The following is a 21,362-nucleotide window of genomic DNA, read 5'->3' as shown; positions in this document are numbered from 1 at the left end:
CAGAGATAGAAATGTCAATGATGAGAGTCAATCATTGGCTGCCTCCTGCATGCCCCCAACTGGGGATCGAGCTTGTTACCCGGGCATGTGCCCCAACTGGGAATTGAACCGTGACCTCCTGCTTTGCTTCATAGATCAATGTTCAAGCACTGAACCACAAGTGTGCAAACTTGGGCGAGTCACCAAATCTAAACTTCAAATTGTTCATCTTAAAAAATGTTGTGTCGCCCTGGCTGGCTTGGCTCAGTGGATAAGAGCGTCGGCCTGCGGACTGAAGGGTCCCAGGTTCGATTCCAGCCAAGGGCACATGCCTGGGTTGCGGGCTCAATCCCCAGTGGAGGGCATGCAGGAGACAGCCGACCAATGATTCTCTCACATCACTGATGTTTCTCTCTCTCCTTCTCCCTTCCTCTCTGAAATCAATAAAGAAATATTAAAAATAAAAAAAGATTAAAAAATGTTATGTCTATCAGGGTTGTTGTGGAATCAAATGAGATAATATATGAAAACAAAACATGTAAACCATAAACACTATATAAATGTTCAAGGGCCATATCTTACTCATCTTTGTATCTCCAATACCTAGTAGAAGGCATAGCTGAGGTTATGATCTAAAAGAAAAGCCATGGGAGGAGTAGAATTGGCAGGATGAGGATTAAGATAAAGATAGGGAAGGGTTTTTTAAAAAAAGAGTAAAAAACCCAAAAGCCCATCAAGGGATGGATGAATCCTATATAATAAAAGGCTAATATGCAAATCGACCGAATGGTGGAACTACTGGTTGCTATGACACGTACTGACCACCAGGGGGGCAGACGCTCAATGCAGGAGCTGCCCCCTGGTGATCAGTGCACTCCCACAGTGGGAGCACCACTCAGCCAGAAGCCGGGCTCACAGCTGGCGAGCGTAGTGGTGGTGGTGGGAGCCTCTCCTGCCTCCGCGACAACTCTAAGGATGTCCAACTGACGGCTTAGGCCCACTCCCCACAGGGAGCCGTCAGTCGGACATCCCCTGAGGGCTCCAGGACTGCAAGAGGGCGCAAGCTAGGCTGAGGAACCCCCTGCCCCCTGAGTGCACGAATTTCGTGCACCAGGTCCCTAGTGAATAGATAAAAGGTGTACCAGCCATACACGACTATTACTTACCAACAAAAATGAGATACTAATATAAACTACAAGATGGATAACCTTTGAAACATTATGCTTTTGGGAAAGAAGCTAGACACAAGACTATATATTGTATGTCCATTTATTTGAAATGTCCGGAATAGGCAAAACTATAGAGATGGTAAGTACACTAGTGGTTGCCTAACAGGTACAAATGTTCTTTTTTGGAATAATGAAATATCTAAAGATTTGGTGATGGCTAAACAACTCAGTAAATACATACACTAAAAACCACTGAATTGTATACTTTAAATGGGTCAATTATGTAGTATGTGAATTATATCTCAATAATACTTCTAAAATTTTATGTTTGAGAGAACCGTGAAGTATGAAAATCACTGACTTTAGAACACAAGTTTTCGTTTTCTTTTTTTTTTTAATATATTTTTATTGATTTCAGAGAGGAAGGGAGAGGGAGAGAGAAACATCAATGAGAGAATCATTGATCGGCTGCCTCCTGCACATCCCCTACTTGGGGACTGAACCCGCCGCATGTGCCCTTGACTAGAATCAAACACAGGACCCTTCAGTTCGCAGGCCAACGCTCTATCCACTGAGCCAAACAGGCTAGGGCCGCAAGTTTTCCTTTTTAAATGAATAAAAAGGTGAGTTTCCTGATATTTGATTAACTCTGACATGTGGACAAGAATGAAGACTGGAGGAAGCAGTAGGAGAAAATGCTACAAATTACACCAGACCATAATGTCGCTACAAATCCTTTTATGGGAAACAAATCTGGCATCTATTCTTATCCTTCCTTTCAAAATTCTCTCTAAGGTTACAAATTACCTCCTGGTCCTAGTCTTACTAGCAGTTCAGCAATCTTTTCATCATGATCATTGTTTCTGACCTTGGAGCACACTTGATACTGTCAACCACACTACCGTCCCTATCCTTGGCTTCCGTAGCAGATGTACCTCTGGGCTCTTCTCAGAATGCTTTACCTATTAGCCTATAATGTCTCCCCAAGTTCCAAATCTCAAAGCTCTTTCACCATCAAACTACTGCCCTCCCAACCCTCATCTACTCGAATGTTTTTTATTAGTATCCTTAGGCCTGATCAGTACACAATCTACACTGCATCTCTATAGGAATGTAATACAGATAATTCTACTCTAGTAAGTTCTTGATTATCTTCACTAAGCCTGGAAAGCAGTGGTGTGGCTCAACCAAAATAACTAATTCCTATGCTATTTCTCTATGACTTTGCATTGTGATATACATTTTTTTATTCTGAACAGATGTTTTTCTAATTGTTTTGCTTAGATTAATACTAAACTAAATGTGCATTTCCAGAGCCAAACCAGCAAGGAGAGAAAGCTATTAGGAGTGGCAGGAGACTAGCGTGCTATTGAAAAAATTGACTGAACACAATCTACCTTGCCCATAACCAACTTTAGCTCATTTTCCTTAACAGTGATACTTTCCTATTTTCTTCACTATTATCAGCCACCCTCCCAGGACTCTAGGCTCTACTTTAATGTTTTATTTGCTCTCTTACCTTTGTCCACATTCAATCATCAATGAGTTCAAATTAATTTTTACTCACACAAATGTCTTCTTATATATTCTATACATTCTTAGGACAGTTTACTTTTTTAATATATTTTATTGATTTTTACAGAAAGGAAGGGAGAGGGATAGAGAGTTAAAAACATCAATGAGAGAGAAACATCGATCAGCTGCCTCCTGCACACCCCCTACTGGGGATGTGCCCGCAACCAAGGTACATGCCTTTGACCAGAATCGAACCTGGGACCCTTCAGTCCGCAGACCCACGCTCTATCCACTGAGCCAAACTGGTTAGGGCAGGACAGTTTAATTTATAATTAAATGTATAAGCTCAACAGTATAATTTATAATTAAATGCATACGTTCAAAAGCCAGATTGCCTGGGTTCAAATCCTAGTAGGCTCTACTGCACTGCTTCCTCTGTTGGAGTTCGGGCAAGTCACTTAATCTCTCTGTAACCCAGTTTCTCCATAGGAATAAGAAGACCTTATTATGAAGATTTAATGAGGTAAATACATGTAAAAAACTTAGAACAATGCCCAGCATACTGTAATTACTCAATAAATGCTATTATTTTATACCCATAATCACCATCTTACATCAGATCCTTGTCATCTCATTCCTAAAATTCTCCAAGAGCATTCTAGGCAGTCTCCCCGAAGAACACTCAGCTAAGACAAAAACCTCCCTCAGAAACAATATGCATCATCTCATTCCCATTCTTTAGAACTCACTGCAATACCCCATCAAACCAAACCCTGTATCACTGACACATTCTTCACCAATACCAATCCTAAACTCATTTATTATTATTCACCAATACACATTCTCCATGCCAAACTGCTTGATATCTTTGTATGTTGTCACTTCTCTGTCTGCAAATACCAGTCACTCTCCTAGAAATTTCTGTTTTTCAAATATCACTTAGACCTTTGACTTTGGTTGCACTGTGTTATTCCAAAAGTTTGATGTTACTTGGTAATTACAATAATGGACCTTATTAGCGTTGTTTCCCCAAGAGAAGTTGAAGCGTTTGAAGAGACTATATTTTATCTCTTGTGTCTCCTTCATACAGGCTACTTCACACACAGTACAGGATTTTGCAGGACACAAATGCTGACTGACTGACTTAAAAAAAATGCCTCAGAATGTATCACAACATTCTCTATTTTCCACTGTCCCACCCATATTTAGCATGATGAAAGCAGATGGAATCTGCATTTAAATATTTTTATTTTACAAAGGAGAATATACCAGATAAAAAGAAAATAATATATACTCAAAGATAATGCACAAGGCAAAAAAAAAAAAAAAAACAAGGAAAAGTGAGAATGCTGGCCATTTTGGAATCTAAAAAATGACTTCAAAATATTAAGACTTTTTATTTTATCTGAACTATTGAACCAAAAAGAGTCAAAATAAACATGTCCTGATCCCATCCAAAAAATACTTAATAAAGGCATGACAATGTCCTAGTATCTTCAGCAGCATAAAACCAAGAAGAAGATTCACTTCAACTCCGAGACACAAAATAAAACAGTAAGTCTCAGGTTTATTAAAAAAAAAAAAATTTTTTTAAATGCAATCGCATGTCTATATGCCACCCAAACGTAAAAATGGAGAGGAGTTACAACTTTTCTATAAATATCTGCTCAGGCCTGGGTGGAATAAAAGGCTCATTGCACTGCTACTGTGGCCTATTAAGAGGGCAATCTGTGGTCACAAAAGCGATAACTACAGACAGATGGAAACCTTAACCAGGAGGAGACATTAAGGAAAGAAGCTATTCAAAACCAGTTTCCAAAAACACAGCGCACTGATACTCAATAGACAGGGAGAAGTTAAATAAAAGAGTTCCCAATAAAGTGATTCAGTGCAACTATTTAGTGCTGCCTTGCAAGTGAAGAACTCTGCATACAGCTTCCATGACTGACACACACGCTTGTCTCAATGGGAAACAAAGTATAAGGGAAAAAAATTAAACAAATGTCAGGAAAAGACAAAATTGATGACCACTAACTCCATGGCCAGCCCAACACAGCTCATTCAGGAATCCAACTCGGAACAAGAGACGTAGATTGCACAACACAGAAAAGAAAATCCTTCGCCAACCATACACACAAAAAGTAGAAGGGCGAAGTGAAAACTATACACCTCAATGCATTAGCAGCTAGAAGCTTATTAATCTCTCTTTAGGATTAAGCAGTAGAGGAAAAGCAAGAGCAACCTGAGAGAAGGAAAGATGTCAATGAAACTAAGCCCCGTTGTCCCCTGCTGGTCTCAATTTCGGGTACAACTCCCGCTTCTTCCACCTAAACTAACAGTAGGCCTCAGCCAAGAAAACTGACCCTGACACCTTCCATGCCACCGGGAGGAAATCACAGAGGAAAAACCACCCCGTTAACCTCCCTCCTCACCAGCTGCAAAAATGGAGGGGGGGAGGGAACACCCTACCACGTGGGCAGGATGCAACACACACAGGACAGCAACACGTCCGCATGGAACTGCTGCCTCTGTCCCAATGCCGGCAAAGGACGCGGCGACAGGATGGGTGGGAACACAGGCCCCTCGCACGGGCCGCCTCACCCCAAAGGGCAACCCTGAGGCAGGGGGTACTGCCCGCCTCGCCCACTGAAAAGCACCCGCAAGCTTGAAGGGAAGAGGCTGCATCGTGCCAGGGTAGGGAGCTAGCCCAGGCCAGAGGCAGGTCCCGGAGAGACGGAGACGGCCCTGTCCTCGGTCTCGGCGCCCCCGGGAACCCCGTAAGGCTCCCCCGAGCCCCGCCTGGGGGAGGGGCGGGAGTCGCGGAGGCGCAGAGCCGCCGCTTCCCGGCTGAGGGGCAGCAGCAGCTGAGAAGCGCCGCGGGGGAGGGAGGGACCCGGCCCTCGCCGACCGCCAAGGCCCCAGCTCCGACCGGGGCCCCCCCTGCTCCGCCCGCCGCCCACCCCGCAGCGCGTCCGCGGCTGAGAGAAGGGAGAGGGCGTCTCGCGGAGGGCAGCCCCAGCCTCCGTCCCGAGAGATGCCCCAGCCCCGCCTCCTCGCCCGCTGCCCCGGCTCGGCCGCCTCGGCGGCGGGCACTCACCTCAGGCTGCGCAGGCCGGGACGGCCCGGCCGAGCCCCCGGCCGCTGCGTGCGTCTTCGCCCCCGGGAAAGGTCCCAACGGCGCCTGGTGCGAGCGGCCGAGGCCCCAAGCAGCGCCCAGAGCGGTGGCGGCAGCAAGAGCAGCCAACATCCGGGGCCGCGCACCCGGAACTACTTCTAGACCCGTTTCCCCCCGCCCCCCCCCGCCCCCGCCTCCGCCCCCGCCTCCCGCGACGTCGCTGCGCCACCGACCCGGCGTCGGCGGCGTCACGGCTCCTCCGCGGTCGTGGCGGAGGCGATGCGCGGGATCCCTCCGCTGGGACAAGTAGTGCCCCGAGACTCCGGGAGCTCTGCCTTTGCACCGCGGGTGTCGTGGAGCGGCCAGCGCCTCAGAGCAGCGATTGGGGAGTGGGGGCGGCCGAGGCGACTCTGTAGCGGAGGTCAGCAAGGACCTGCGGCCCTGGACCCTGCCCAGGGATTCCAAGGGCCCCATGATCCCAGGGAATGGCGCCTCGTGACCTGCCCCCACCCCTACCCCCAATTTCGCCACTTCATCGTGATAAAGACAGGCACCTTAGCCTCTCCGGGAAACCGCACCCCTTGTGCAACTTGGCACCCCGCGGATTCCAAAGGCACCTTGGAGCTTCAGGACACCCTTCCTTTCCGAACTTGACAAGGCGGGGGTTCCAGGCCCCTCTGCCGAGGCCTTTCCCATGCCCAGCCCTAGTTTCCTTCCCCAAAGGAGGTGGAACTCTACAGGCCCTTCTGATTCTGAAGTAGCTGCCCAGGTTGTGGTCCTTGCCATCAACAGGTGGAGTGTTGAGAAGGACAGTGCGGCGACTTGTGAACTTTGGAATCTGCTTATACGTCAGTCTTCACTGATTCTTAAGCTATTAGCACCGGGAATCTGCCCTGTAATTTCACACTTGATTACGTTCAGACGTATTTGCTGTTTTATTCGCGTTAGTCATACTTTCGAACTCAGAGTAGGTGCTCCATATTTGGATACTCAGATTTTGTGAGGTGAATGCTAGGTTGATTGGATGATAGGAAAAGAAAAGCCTGAGTGAACTGGCCCTGGAAACTTTGACGTAGTCTCCGGTAGTTAAAGAGCTGACTAAACCAATTGCTTCAGCAAACACTGGACACCTGCTATTCACCAAGCATTTCTAGGCCCTGGGTATTCAAAGTACTGCCCTATTCCTTTCTATATAAGACTAGCAAAATTCTGAAGATAAAAATATCCATTCACTCATTCATCCAACAAACATTTGCCCATCACTACTAAGGTTGTCATGCACTCAGTGCTTGGGGTGTGTCAATGAACAGAAAGAGGTAGGGGAATACCTTTACCTCTTAGAGCTATTATTTAGTATGGAGAGAAGGATAATAAAGATAAGAAGAAAGTTATTTGGTAGTATAGACTGTTCAGTGCTATGGAAAAAAAAATAGACCTGGCAGGGTAAGGGGTATGAAGAAAACTGGAGAGGGTGTGGATATTTCTTTTTAACATCTACCATTTATTTATCAATAATAAATGTACTTGTTCAGCAAATACTTCAGCCCGGACCATGTGTTGGGTGCCAAAATTCTGACCTGGTAGACTCCCCAGTTAAGGGAGACCACAGGCCAGGTGTTTTTACCTGTCTTCTCATTCAGTGCCTTCACCAAGTCCCAGAGATAGAACTCACATGCTCATCTTTGCAGCTGATGAAAATGAGACTCAGAAGAGTTAAAACTTTGAGCCAGGATTCAAACACAATGTCTTCCAAGTCCATCTCTCTTTCCAGCTTCATCTTTGCTGAGATCTCATATTTTGGTTTCATGATGCCTCACCTTTTTCAAGTAAATTCATGCATCGATTCATGAATAGCCTTAGGCCTGCACTGGGGCAAAAGGGTGGGAGAAAGGAAAGTATTTAGTGGAAAGGGGAGTATGTGGAGCAAAGTAATAGGGGTAGCAGAGAAAATTCATGGAAGAGAAATGTAGGTAGATTCATAATATCTTATTCTAATTCCAGTTTTACATAATGGAGTTTAGAGTCATCAGGGATAACCCAATTCATAAGGCGGCTTTAATGAAAAACTTGAAAGAGCTGAGGGAGTGAGCCAGGCCATTTTCTGGGAAAGCGTGTCCTAGGCAGAAGGAGCAGCTAGTAGAAAGTCCCTGAGGCAATGCATTCCTGGGAGTATGAGAAACAATGGGAAGGCCAGGACATCTAGAGCAGGGTGAGTAAATGAGAGAGGAATGGGAGAGAAGGTCAGAGAGTGGGCCATTTTAAGGATGTTGGCTAAAATGGGGCCACTACGGGACTTTCAACAGAGGAGTAATCACTCTGGCTACTGTGCCAAGAGTAGACAGTGAGCAGACAATGGTGGAAGCCAAAGACTCCAGTATTTAAATGGTTAATTCTGAATCATTAATTAAGTGCAGGATGATAGCTTGGACCAGGCTGGTAGCAATGAGTTGGATAAAAAGATAGTCTCTACACTTTAAGAACTCACAGTCTAACGGGAAGCAAGTAGATTAGATAATTACAATATACTGTGATAAGGAAAATAGTGTCCATCTGATAAGGAAAATAGAGGCCATCCTTGCCAGCTTTCTTGAGAGAGGGTAGAAGCTCCCTCTTCTACCAAGTTGCCAATGGAATTGGAAGTTGCTGGGTTTTTGTTGGGCATTCGGTGGATTCTTGATAACACAGCTAACTCTCGTTCTCTTCCCAGCCCTTCAGTTTTCAAAGCCCGCCATCATCTGAGTTGGGTTTTAGGCAGAACGGTACTAAAAAAACTGTAACATGTATCTAAGAAGATGGACAAAGCTGAGGTTATCCATATTTATCAGAGGAAGAAACTGAGGCTGGTAGTCAGTCACCAGGTTCTAATCTCAGACTTGGATCAAGGTCAAAAAGTCCAAACTAGTAATCTCTCTGAGTCACTTGAGAAGATTCAGCCAGATGAAGAAGTAAGACTTACGTTTGGACTTCATTCCACGTCTGGAGATTTTGGGTTCCCATTCATCATCACCTTCTATAAATCTTGGGCAGCTCCTCACCTCTCACCTGTTTGGGATTCTGAGGTGTTTTTCTAAAGTGCTTGTTCCTATCTGGAGGAGAACAGGGCTGGATAGCTGCCAGAATGGGGCTGGGGATCAGAAGCCTTTGGGAAGGAAAGAAGCATGAGTCCCAGAGTGTCAGAGTAGAGGAGCACCCTTCTTATCACCCCCAAAAATAGTTGTATGGCAATAGCAGCACAGGGGTATTCTGGGACAGGGTGGGAGAAAAAGCTTAAAGCCCAGATTGGGAAGGCAGACCTGAGTTCAAACTGATGTTCCATAGCTTACTTCTTGTGTGCCTACTGATGTAGTTTCTCTTAGTCTCTGTTTTCTTGCCTATTAAGTGGGAATGATAATCATAGCTACTGGCAAAAGAGATAATATATAAGCTGTCATAACATAAAGGTCCTCAAAGACAGTTATTATTTTCCACAAGGTTGAGTGTAGAAGGGTAATTTATAGTCTTAGGAGATGGGAGTAGGCTGGGAGGAGGGTGTGGGGCAGGAGAGCCTTCAAAAAGAAGATGATATCTAACTCAGGGGACAGATTCTTAACAGAAATAACTTGCTCAAAGCAATGAGATAGAGGTTTTATTGTATTGTGTTGTTTGCAATCTTTTACCAGCCTCACCTGGATTACAAATTCCCTGAAAGCACTGCCCCGAGCTGGGCTGCGACAGCCCTACAAAAATCTTGATGGGGCACTACCAGTGCATCAGCAGCAGGGTATTCAATGCTTCACGTGACCCACAGCCCCTTAGACAAATGAGGCCTTACCTGATCCTTTATTGTAAGAGGAAAGCAGGAAATTAAAAATGAATTTTAAGTGAGCTAAGACCTGCAAGAGGGAGAGTGAAAAACATGAGAAGGCACCTCCGATCATTCCCAGCCCTGGAGGAGCCTTCCAGAGTCCCTGGATATCCTTATATAATACTTTATATTTCATGCATTAGAAGTGGGGGGAGCTATCCAGAGGCCACTGGGATGCTTTCAGAACCATTTGCTATTTAATAAAAAAACACTTGTGTGTTGGTCACTTTGCATACTTAAACAGCATTCAATAATCCTCTATCAGACAGCTATCCTATACCAGGCATTGGGCTAATCCTAGGGAGTTAAAAGGGAATAAATTCTCTACCTTCAATGGGCTCCTAGAGAGGCAGACATGTAAACAGTCTCAATGTAATTTGTAGAGATTTATATTTGTGCCCTGAGAACAGAGAAAAGGCAAAGCTAAATTCTATCAGATTGAATAGGGATGGGGTACCAAATAAAGTTTCACACTTAAAGGTAAGGTTAAGTCTGAATACATGAGTAGGTGTTTGTCATATAAAGACAGAAGCAGGCTGGAAGCAGAGAAAGAAAATCTGGGGTAGAGGAGAACAGCTTATGCAAAGTGACAGTGGGTAAGTAGATACAAAAAAAGTAGAGGCCATGGAAATCACAGTCTTATAAGTGATCCTTAAACACTAGTGGCTGGTGAGAATAACTAACTCATGAAGCTAGAACATATCGTTCTCTATATACCATCCATAAATTTAGGTCCTGCTCTCTAGGAGCTTGGTGTTAAATTCAGATTTTATCATTAAGGCAAAGTGTGATCCTTCCCAAATACTCTATTGCTTAATCATTCTCAGTAGAAAGAAGTAGCTTAGAATATTTCTTTCCAGTGGAAGTCAGTAGCCTAAATTTTTCCCCTAGTTCTGGCAATGAATTTGCCCTAGTGCACTTATACCACACTAGTGGTCCGGTGCACAAATTCGTGCACATTGAAAGAAAATTAATTAGAAGAAATATTTTAATATTGCTATTCGCCCTTTCTCTATAATAGAAGTGTCAACCAAATTCACAACCAACAATGACAGATGGAAATACACGCTTGCGATTGGTGCCAGTGAGAGCTTTATATGTATCGCATATGCACGAATCAACCCAGCCTTTTATAGATATAGAATAAACTTGCTTAATTAGACCTGCTTTCTGATGTAGCTAAACTTTTTCCAGCCCAGTGAAGCACCCCAACGTCTCTTTCAGGTAATTGTCAGCAACACAGCAGTAAATACCAACAGGAAGCAGATTATTATTGTAGATCACACATGGAGAACAAAGGGTAAAATATTTAACTGCAGCAGTGTTTGACTATATTCTGAAGAGTGAGAAAACCTGAAGTCATTTTCAAGGTCCACCATTTCTTACTTCTTTTCAGTCATGTCAAGTTTCTAAGCTTTCTAAATCTCTGTTTTCCAGCTAATGAAAAGAAACTAGGAATCCACCGAGTCTCCAGGACTTCTGTGAGGATCAAATGAGATGAGGCATGGGAAAACGCTTCACAGACATCTGGTTAAAGTGTGAAATGTTTCCAACTGGGTATAAAGCAAGTCATGTTCCTTGGCTGAAGAAACTGCAAGGAGGCTAGTTGCTAGGGAGAGGAAGCCGGGCATTGCTACCTGATGTCATTACCCAGACGGTTGAACATTTAGCATATTAGCCTTTTATATATATAGATACCTTCCCCATCCCATCCCCACCCCCACTACCACCCCCATCCATCTTCCCTGTAACCACCTGGCTCAACACTTTGGCTTACCTCCACTCTCAGAATCAATTGAGCTAATTAAAAGCATAATGAAAGACACAAGGCCACCAAGGCAGCTGAACAAACATTAACAAATGCGTAGATTAAATACAGTATTTACATTATGTGCAAGCGATGGTGTAGATGAAACTTGGGTGGTACTAGGAAGAGTGAGTCAAAGGATATTCATATAGAATGGCACCAGAGGAAATCTGTCTCCCAGTTAGTATCTTTTGGAATGATAGAACGAAAGAAACCAGGAAAGAGCAACCAAGGTTTGCAGCCCAAAGGAGCCTGAAACTCTGGGTACAAACATAGTAGTTAAGAAACTTGTTCAATTTAAAGTTCTGAAGCTATTGACCTACTTCATTTCTAATGAGCTGAATAAAAATGATCAAGACTCTCCAATGCTGCAGGGAGAATGGTGAAGAATGGCTCATAATATTTATGGAGTGTTCCTTATGGGATTGGAACCATGATAGACCCTTTACATGCATTTTCATTTAATCCTTAGAGTGAAACTATGAGGTGGTCATCCCCATTTTAAAGAAGAGGAAACAGAGGCTCAGTAGTTTGAGAGTAGTAGAGTCAGGATTTGAAGCCAGAGCTACCTGGCTCTAAGCTTATCTTCAAAGAACTACTAACCCATCAGTTTACATTGACATAAGAATTGTAGTTTACTGGGTGCTAGTCACTGCAAGTGGGTGTATTTACATCCAAGTACCACTTCAGGAAACCTTTCAAACCTTATTAGAGGCACAGCTGAGGTTGGAACCTACACACACAAAATCCCAAAGAATTCTCTTTATTTTTTTCTACAGTCACAAACAGTCCAAATAGTCTTTGCTGCATGAGGGGGCAGGAGGCAGAAAATCTCTTTGTTTTGCAACCAAAAGAGAGGGCGGGGGAGACCCTGCGGTAGACCATATTATTGTTTCCAAACATTGACTGTGCCTCTCAGGGGCAGATTGTACTTCCCTACTCCATCAACAGCAGACTTGGTTATGTGCCTTACAAATGAACTGTGAGCAGCTGTAGGAGCCACTTTAAGAGTCTGTGTACGTCACCATGTTTACCTTTCCTGCTGCCCTGATGACCCGCAACATTCAAGATAGAAACTAATCAATCTGCTTCGGTCCAGAGTGAAGACAATGTGCAACAAAGCCACGGCTGACCTGGGAGGGACACACAGCACAAGTGAAAGAAACTCCTCTTGCTGATTGGGCCACTCGGAATTGCGAATTGCTACCATAGAGTAACAGAGCCTATCCTGACTAACGCAGACCCTTTCGGAATTTGTATCTGTTGGTGATCCAGACTTCTGGTGTCATCCCCAGGTAAAAGAGGTTGCTTGGGAAGTCTGAGGAGGCGTAGAAAATGGGATGCTTGGTGCAATGTAGTAAAAGGCTTTCGCATTGAATTTGAAACTCAATCCTGATCTGGGGGCTCAGACCAGCCATTGTAGGATAGGTACCATGGACCATGTCATGTTCCAAAGGGGCCTGAAAGTTACAAGTTTCAAAGAAGGTTAAAATATAGTCCCTGTTCTTGAGGCAAAGGCCATCCTCATTCACCTTTTTTTTTTTTTTAACTATATTTTATTGATTTTTTTACAGAGAAGAAGGGAGAGGGATAGAGAGTTAGAAACATCGATGAGAGAGAAACATGGATCAGCTGCCTCCTGCACACCCCCCATTCGGGATGTGCTCGCAACCAAGGTACATGCCCTTGACTGGAATCGAACCCAGGACCCTTGAGTCCGAAGGCCGACGCTCTAGCCACAAGCCAAATCTTGTAGAAGCTTTTATTTCAGTGATCGAAAGAATGCAGTACATGGCATTTATACTGATTAACATTAGGCATGCACCTCTGAAACTGCTGTTTTTGACAGGTCTAAATGTTTTCAACGTATTTAGGCACATCTTTGAATTTCTTGGACCCTGATATACAGAGTAAGTTAACTTCTTCCTTGTTAAGTAATGAGAATTATGTTCACTGGCTAGATTCCTTTATAATTAAAGGCCTCTAGGTATTCAGGCTGCCTGTACCTCAAGACCATACTTTATTTAGATATTTAAGTAAATCATAGTACAAAGAAGGGAGATAATTTAGAAAGCTGAACTGTATTATATGAACATTCCATAGATTTTTTTTTTTCTAGCACTGATGCTCAAAACACTAGATAAGGAGGCCTACAGTTAAGCGCCAAATTACTCTCCCCCCACTGCCGCCCTTTCTGAGAGATACAAAGATGTGTGTATCAATGTTCCCAGAGATCCGAAATGAATCCATGCAAATGACAGATTTTACCCATGTGGTCCCACTATCAAATTATAGGCAGCAGGTAATGGGACTTTAAGAAAAACATAGTCCCACATACAGTAATATGCAGCTAGTAAAGTTTTCATCTGTTCATTGTTTTCACAAAATTAACATTAAAAAACACAACTGCCCTAGGCGGTTTGGCTCAATGGATAGAGCGTAGGCCTGAGGACCAAAGGGTCCTGGGTTCGATTCCGGTCAAGGGCCTGTACCATGGTTGCAGGCTCCTCCCGGGCCCGGGCCCTGGTCAAGGGCAAACAATCGATGTGTTTTTCTCACATCGATATTTCTCTGTCTTTCCCTCTCTCTTCCACTCTCCCTAAAAACTAATGGAAAAAATATCCTCAGGTGAGGATTAACAACAACTACAAAAAAACACCACACAATAAAAGACAACAACACAACCTAATACACATATGACCCTCAGACCCCAAACACTCAAAAAAAAGGTCATTCTCAGGTGACAGGATGTCCCAAGAGTGACAAATGTGGGAGCCAACCCCCCAATAGCCTTTTCTCCTTACCATTCCATCTACCGCTCTTCATTTCTTGAACTACTTTCCTTTTCCAAAAAGGTAATGCTGAAATCAGTCAGAAAGGCTTTCTGAGAAGACTGACTTGGATTTCTGGTCTGTTCCAGTCGATTCAAGATGAATTGGCTCGTCTCGATAATACACTCAACGCAGTTTATAAAACAGGCCTGACCCGACTGTCCACCTTTGGCCCAGGCTTGTCCATGCACTTCTCCCAGCAAAGTTCTGTCACCTGGCGCACCAGCTGCTGGGAGCGCTACTTCTGAGTCTCCACCTCGACGAAATGCTGCAGCTGCCGGTCTACCCGAGCTCAAACCCACAGTGGAGGAAGCGGAGGAGGAATCCGTCTCAGCGCCACCACAGGTGCCAAGACATGCTCCAACTCAGAGACCTTCTCGTGTCTGCGTCCTTCTTCATATCAAACCTGGAGCCCTACTGTACCGGATGGCTGGCACCCACTAGGCACTTAATACATTTTTATAAAATTTTGTTCAACGAATGCTACGGAATGATCTAGAACCATAACTCAGGTTTCCTAACACCCCACAAAAGCTTTTCCTGTTTTATGGGTTAAGGGTTCTGGGAGGGGACGATTATAGTAATATTAGCTAATTTTTACATAACACTTTACAATTTATATGTACCTCATTTATTTGAAATGCCACATAAGTGAAAAATATCTGGAACATCAGGATCGCAGGCTGGAGCGTAGTAAGCATTTCATAAAAGCCCATGAAACTTCTCTGAGGAAACTACAAGGGATAGAAAACCTGGAAAGCCAGGGGCCTTGGCAATGAGAAATCTAGCCAAAGTGCACTGTGGATCACATTTTTTTAATGGGACCCAATTAAGAGAAGATGCAAGTGAAGGTTAAACTCAGACAAAGTTGCAGGAGTCTAAGCACTTGCTAGACATCGCCAAAGAATACAGGGCAGTAATTTGGAAACTTTCCATGGAACATCCTTGAAGCAAACATTGAAGACAGTCCTGAACATGAATTTAGACTACAAATCTGTGGATCAGTCCTTCAAAATCAGAAAGACATTCAACCTGTTATTACTACTATTCACTTAAAACGTTAAAATACTGCAAAGGCAACACTATAATAGTGTTGGGCATTATTAGAATACCCTAAAGGCTAACACAAAGCAGAGAAATGAAGAGTTATTTAGTAAACCTACTAGGGTTAACCTTAATAGGTTAACCAAACTGAACAGCATGTGCAAAAAGATTCCTCCCTCCCCTCCCCCCAGGAGATTACATTGGAGTTTCTTTTTAAAAATAATAATAATAATACCAGAAATCCACCCTGCCCGAGTAGCTACTTTGGTTAGAGCAGTGGTCAGCAAACTCATTGGTCAACAGAGCCAAATATCAACAATACAACGATTGAAATTGCTTTTGAAAGCAAAATTTTTTAAACTTAAACTTCTTCTAACGCCACTTCTTCAAAATAGACTCACCCAGGCCATGGTATTTTGTGGAAGAGCCACACGCAAGGGGCCAAAGAGCCGCATGTGGCTCGAGAGCCGCAGTTCGCCGACCACTGGGTTAGAGCATCGTTCTGATACACCACAGTTCCTAGTTTTAATCCCTGGTCAGGGAACACACAAGAATCAATGAATACATAAATAAATGGAACAACAAATCAATGTTTCTCTCTCCCTTCCTCTCTCTCTAAAACCAATCAGTCAAGAATTTTTAATTTTTTTTTAATGTAAAGAATAACAGAAATCCTGGCAACTGAAATATTGAAGATGAACTGACATGATATATAGGATTTGCTTTAAAATATTCCAGGAAAAATAATGTGTGGGAGATCTATGAAACAATCCTGGAAAATGTTGGCGTCCATAGAAGTTCAGAGGAGGGAACAATGACTTCTCTCAGGAACAAGGAATGAAAAACAGCCTAAAAGTGGGAGATTGTTGTCCCCATTTTACAAGTAAAGAAAACTGAGGTCACGTTTCTAGTAAAGATTTAAGCCTCAATCATATGACTTCAAAATCCTTTCTTTTGCTAATAACCCGCACTGATTGTCTAAATATGTTTTCTCAGATTCTGATACTTTAATCAGAAGAGTTGTTTTTCTATTTAATGGAAATTTATTTGCAATCCCTATATATCTTCTACCTTTCCACTTTTGAGCAACTATTTTAAATACTTCCTGATGCAGGAAGTTGTTATAATTTCATTTACTCTGAATTCATGATCCACCTACGGTTTGCTCCCACTATTCAGCTTAGTAGAATGAATGTGGAATGTTTCATTTTACAATGATTCTGAAAGCAAGAGGCCTGTGGGGGCATGTGTGCACGCACACACAAACACAGAGCTTACATTTAAGTACCGAAGTACAGTTTTTCCTTTTTAACCTTTTATTTTTTTAAATATATTTTTATTGATTTCAGAGAGGAAGGGAGAGGGACAGAGATAGAGAATCATTGATCGGCTGCTTCCTAACATGCCTCACAGTGGGGATCAAGCCCGCAATCCAGGCATGTGCCCTGACCAGGAATTGAACTGTGAACTCCTGGTTCATAGGTTCCTAGGTTGACGTTCAACCACTGGGCCTTTTTAACCTTTTAGCTATTAATGCACTCTTTCCTTATCTAATCTCTTTTTCTGCCCTGTTAAGTATATCTAAGTTTAACTCTCAAAGTGGGGTTTCTTGTTCTTTGCTACCATGAACCATGTCATCCTTGTGCTTATAAATTGTTTCTGAAATGAAATTTGCTAGAAATGCTGATGAGATGGCTACCCATTCATTCAGTAAACATTTGTCAAATGCTACCTCTAGGCTGCGTACTGTGCTCAGGGCTTGTAATACAAAGATAAAAATAGTAGCTAGGGGGCAGCACAGCGTGAAAGTGATTAAGAGAGTAGGTGCTAGTGATAACAAGTGAAGGATAGTGATACGTGGTTAGAGTGTGGGCTCCCTTGCCTGGGGTTAAATCCCAGCTCTTCTACTTACTGACTCAATGACTTTAGTTGGGCAAGTTGCTTAATCTCTCTGAGCCTCAATTTTCTCACCTGCAAATGGGGATAATAATAGTACTTACTGCATAAGTATGCTGTGCGTTAACTGAAACAAGGCACATGTGGAATGCTTAACACAGGCTTAGCATATAAGAAGTGTTATAAATGTGAGCACTTCCTATTCTCCTGTATGGTTCATAGAGAAAGGAGAACGGAGGATCTGACTGAGGAGGGAGGTTTCAAGGAAGAGTGTGCAAAAACAGAAACCTTTGAGCTCAGCCTCGACGGAGGAGTTCAGATTTATTGGGGCAAAGTAGGCAGGAGGGTAAATCAAAGTGTGAAGACCTGGCCCCGTTGTTCAAGGTGGGACGTATTTGGAGAGCTCTTCCATCTCCGGAGCTCCCTCCCTAGATGTTGGGGGTGGGGTACGCTGAATCAGATGCGATCTGTTTGGCAACTGTATCACCTCCTCCCTCTGCCCACTCCTCTTCACTTCACCCCCCCTTTAGGACTAATCACAAAAGCACACCTCTCCAACTCCCCAGAAAACTTCTTGCACATAAACTCCATCTTGGAATCTGTTTCTTCAAGGAGTCTAACTCATGACATTATGAATAATACTACTTGTAATTTGAAATAGAAAAATATATTTATGTGTACAATATAGAAACCTCAGTATGGAGGACTAGTTAGGGGAAATATGCATTAATTTCTTCATTAAACCATCACAATGCATTTGTCCAACCTCTACTAAGGGGTGTGCTGTTTTTCCTTACATCTAAACATCTTTACTGTGTGAGCAGTCTTGGTTAAATGCACTTAAAGTTTTAAATATGATTTCTGAATCTTTTTCAAACTTTTTTTTTCTATGAAAAACTTCAAACAGATATACAAATAGACAAATGATGCAATGAACTCACATATATCCACCATCCAGCTTCAAGTACTAGCTAAGGCTCCAATAACATTCACACGCAGAAATTGAATGATCTGTCCCTTGAATTTTTTAATTTCTAAATTTCTGCTCCACTCTTTTTTTCTTGCAATGTGTTTGCTGAAGAAGCTACATTATTTTTCCTAAAGTATTTTCCACAAAATTGATGTTGCTAAGTGCTTCTCTGTGGTGGTTTTTAACGTGTTCTGCCCTCTGTGTTTCCCGTAAATCAGAAGTTGGGTCTGGAGGCTGAATCAGATTCATGTGTGAGTTTTTTGGGGGCACAACTACTTCATTGGTAGTATGCTCTTCCATAAAGGAGGCACAAAATATCTGGTTATCCTATGTTCATAGCGGCACAATTCACCATAGCTATGATTTGGAAACAGCCTAAGTGCCCATCAGCAGATAAGTGAATTAAAAAACTGTGGTATATCTGTACAATGGAATACTACGCTGCGGTAAAAAAGAAGGAACTTTTACCATTTGCAACAGCATGAATGGAACTGGAGACCATTATGCTAAGCGAAATAAGCCAGTCAGAGAAATATAAGTATCACATGATCTCACTCATTTATGGAATATAATGAACAACATAAACTGATGAACAAAAACAGATCCAGAGACAGAGAAGCATCGATCAGACCATCAAACCTCAGAGGGAAGATAGGAGAGGGTGGGGGTAAGGGGGAGAGATCAACCAAAGGACTTGTATGCATGCATATAAGCCTAATCAATGGACACAGACAACAGGGGGGTGAGGACATGAGTGGGGGGTAGGGGGCAATGAGGGGATAAGAACACATATGTAATACCTTAATCAATAAAGAAATTTAAAAATATATATATATGGTTATCTAGTCTCTTAATTAGCATAACGTGGATTGCAAGTTAAGATTTGCAAAGGAGACTTGACTTGGGGTGGTGGACACACAATGCAATATACAGATTATGTGTTATAGAACTGTACACCTGAAACCTATATAATTTTATTAACCAATGTCACCCCAATAAAATAAAATAAAAAGAGGAGAAAAAATAATTGCAGCTGATATATGGTTGGGCAACTAATCTTTAAGGACCCTGAAGATTAAATTGAGTCCAACTGTTATCCTATAATCTGTCATCATTAACTTATTATTCATCAAGTATTCCTAATTGCTAACCATGGCATCTGGGACTGGTCTGGGCACCATGTTATAATAATCAGGATCATTGATTGAGTCCATACTCTAGGTCACCTACTTTATTTAGCTTATATGTAATCGTCATAAGCAACTCCACAGTGCAAGTTTTATCCTACCATTTTATAGAAGAAAAAGAAATCAAGGAGATAAAATGACTTTTCTAAGGCCAAACAATTGGCAAATGGCAGAAGCAGAGGTGGTATATAAAGAAAGATCTAGCCCTAACTGGTTTGGCTCGGTGGATAGAACGTCGGCCTGCATACTGAAGGGTCCCAGGTTCGATTCCGGTCAAGGGCATGTACCTTGGTTGCAGGCATGTCCCCAGTGGGGAGTGTGCAGGAGGCAGCTAATCAATGTTTCTCTCTCATCGATGTTTCTGACTCTCTATCCCTCTCCCTTCCTCTCTATAAAAAATCAATAAAATATGTGTTGTTTTTTTTAAAAAAGAAAGATGTTTGGGGTTTTTTCCCACTAATCCCAAGTCTTTTGAAAACACAATTGAATTGTAGGAATTATCCCTGTCTTCAATAGGATTACATCTGTGGGGGGAAAAAGAGAAAAATTACTAAAAGAATTAAAGACTATCAAATAAAAAATCCTATATAGAACATGAACAATGAAAATGTGTGCAGCTTTCCGTCTGGCCGCAGCCATCAGGTAAACCAAGATGGGCGCTTACAAGTACATCCAGGAGATGTGGAGGAAGAAGCAGTCCGATGTAATGCGCTTCCTTCTCAGAGTGTACCGCTGGCAGTACAGCCAGCTCTCTGCGCTCCACAGGGCCCTCCGCCCCACCCGGCCCGACAAAGCGTGCAGGCTGGGCTGCAAGGCCAAGCAAGGTTATGTCACATATCGGATTCGTGTGCGCCGTGGTGGCCCAAACACTCTGTTCCTCAGGGTGCGACCTATGGCAAACCTGTCCATCACGGTGTTAACCAGCTCAAGTTTGCTGCAAGTCTTCAGTCTGTTGCTGAGGAACGAGCCGGATGCCACTGTGGGGCTCTGAGCGTCCTGAATTCTTACTGGGTTGGTGAAGATTCCACGTACAAATTCTTTGAGGTTATCCTCAGTGATCCATTCCATAAGGCTCTCAGAAGAAATCCTGACACCCAGTGGATCACCAAACCAGTCCACAAGCACAGGGAGACGTGAGGGCTGACATCTGCGGGCCGCAAGAGCTGAGGCCTGGGAAGGGCCACAAGTTCCACCACACTGTTGGGGGTCCTCGCCCTGCAGCTTGGAGAAGGCGCAGTACTCTCCAGCTCCACCGTTACCGCTAGCACAAGTAATGTTTGTAAAATTCTTACCTAATAAACAATTTAAGACAGTCAAAAAAAAAAAAAGAAAAGAAAGAAAATGTGTGCATTTTTCAAGTGGTGATTGCTATAACTGAACAAGGAGGAGGGGGCACATCAATGTTGGTTGAAGTTCCTGGGGGAGGCTTCATCAAGCAATGAGGAAATTATTGCAAATATAAAAGCGTTACCGATGAGCAAAGGGTCCTTTGCACAAGCGTCTTCTCCCTTGGGATCCATGTCACACCGCCACCAAGATTTCATCACCATGGCAACTGGTCATTGGACCAACGAAATAATCAGTTGTCATGGTAACATCATCTCCATCTTACTCCCACCAGGCACCTGTTCCAAATCATCACATCCTCCAACAACCCCATGCCACCTTAGTGCTCCTTTCTTCTTTCCCCTAGTCACCCTGTCATCTTCAGCCACCTTGTTTGAGTCCCTAAACTTAAGGCTAGATATGTATATGAGGCTATTGAAGCCAGAGCAAAGGAAAGTGACTTTGTAGTGGAGAGCTTCACTACAGACAGGGAGAAAGCCTCTGAAATGTAAGAGATGAATGAACCAGATCATTGAAGAAAGAGAGCGTGTGATGCTTTCCGGCCACACACACACACACCCATGTTTCCATAAGTATAATTCCTTTGGATTTTGAAACATTGCACTATCTGGATTCTCCTCCTGTTTCTGTCTTTTCCTTCATTGGCTCCTTTTAGTTC

General features: G+C 43.2%; 1 protein-coding gene and 2 pseudogenes across 3 annotated transcripts in view; 1 reads left to right on the top strand and 2 right to left on the bottom strand.

Moving 5' to 3' along the window:
- Nucleotides 1-5,917, bottom strand: part of FOXJ3 (forkhead box J3) — a 129,648-nt gene extending 123,731 nt beyond the window's left edge. For all 3 annotated transcript variants that reach the window (XM_028160248.2, XM_054720446.1, XM_008151288.3), the window contains exon 1: nucleotides 5,761-5,917. The gene's annotated coding sequence lies outside the window, so the exon portion shown is untranslated. The remainder of the gene's footprint in view (nucleotides 1-5,760) is intronic.
- An 8,379-nt stretch (nucleotides 5,918-14,296) lies between these two features.
- Nucleotides 14,297-19,384, bottom strand: LOC103294927 (mitochondrial import inner membrane translocase subunit Tim8 A-like; annotated as a pseudogene).
- A 603-nt stretch (nucleotides 19,385-19,987) lies between these two features.
- Nucleotides 19,988-20,514, top strand: LOC103294847 (60S ribosomal protein L15-like; annotated as a pseudogene).
- Nucleotides 20,515-21,362: the final 848 nt, after the last annotated feature.

Source organism: Eptesicus fuscus, chromosome 9 (genome assembly GCF_027574615.1).
Source record: "Eptesicus fuscus isolate TK198812 chromosome 9, DD_ASM_mEF_20220401, whole genome shotgun sequence".
NCBI lineage: Eukaryota > Metazoa > Chordata > Mammalia > Chiroptera > Vespertilionidae > Eptesicus > Eptesicus fuscus.
The sequence above is the reverse complement of the archived record's forward strand: the minus strand, read 5'-3'. Positions and strand labels throughout refer to the sequence as shown.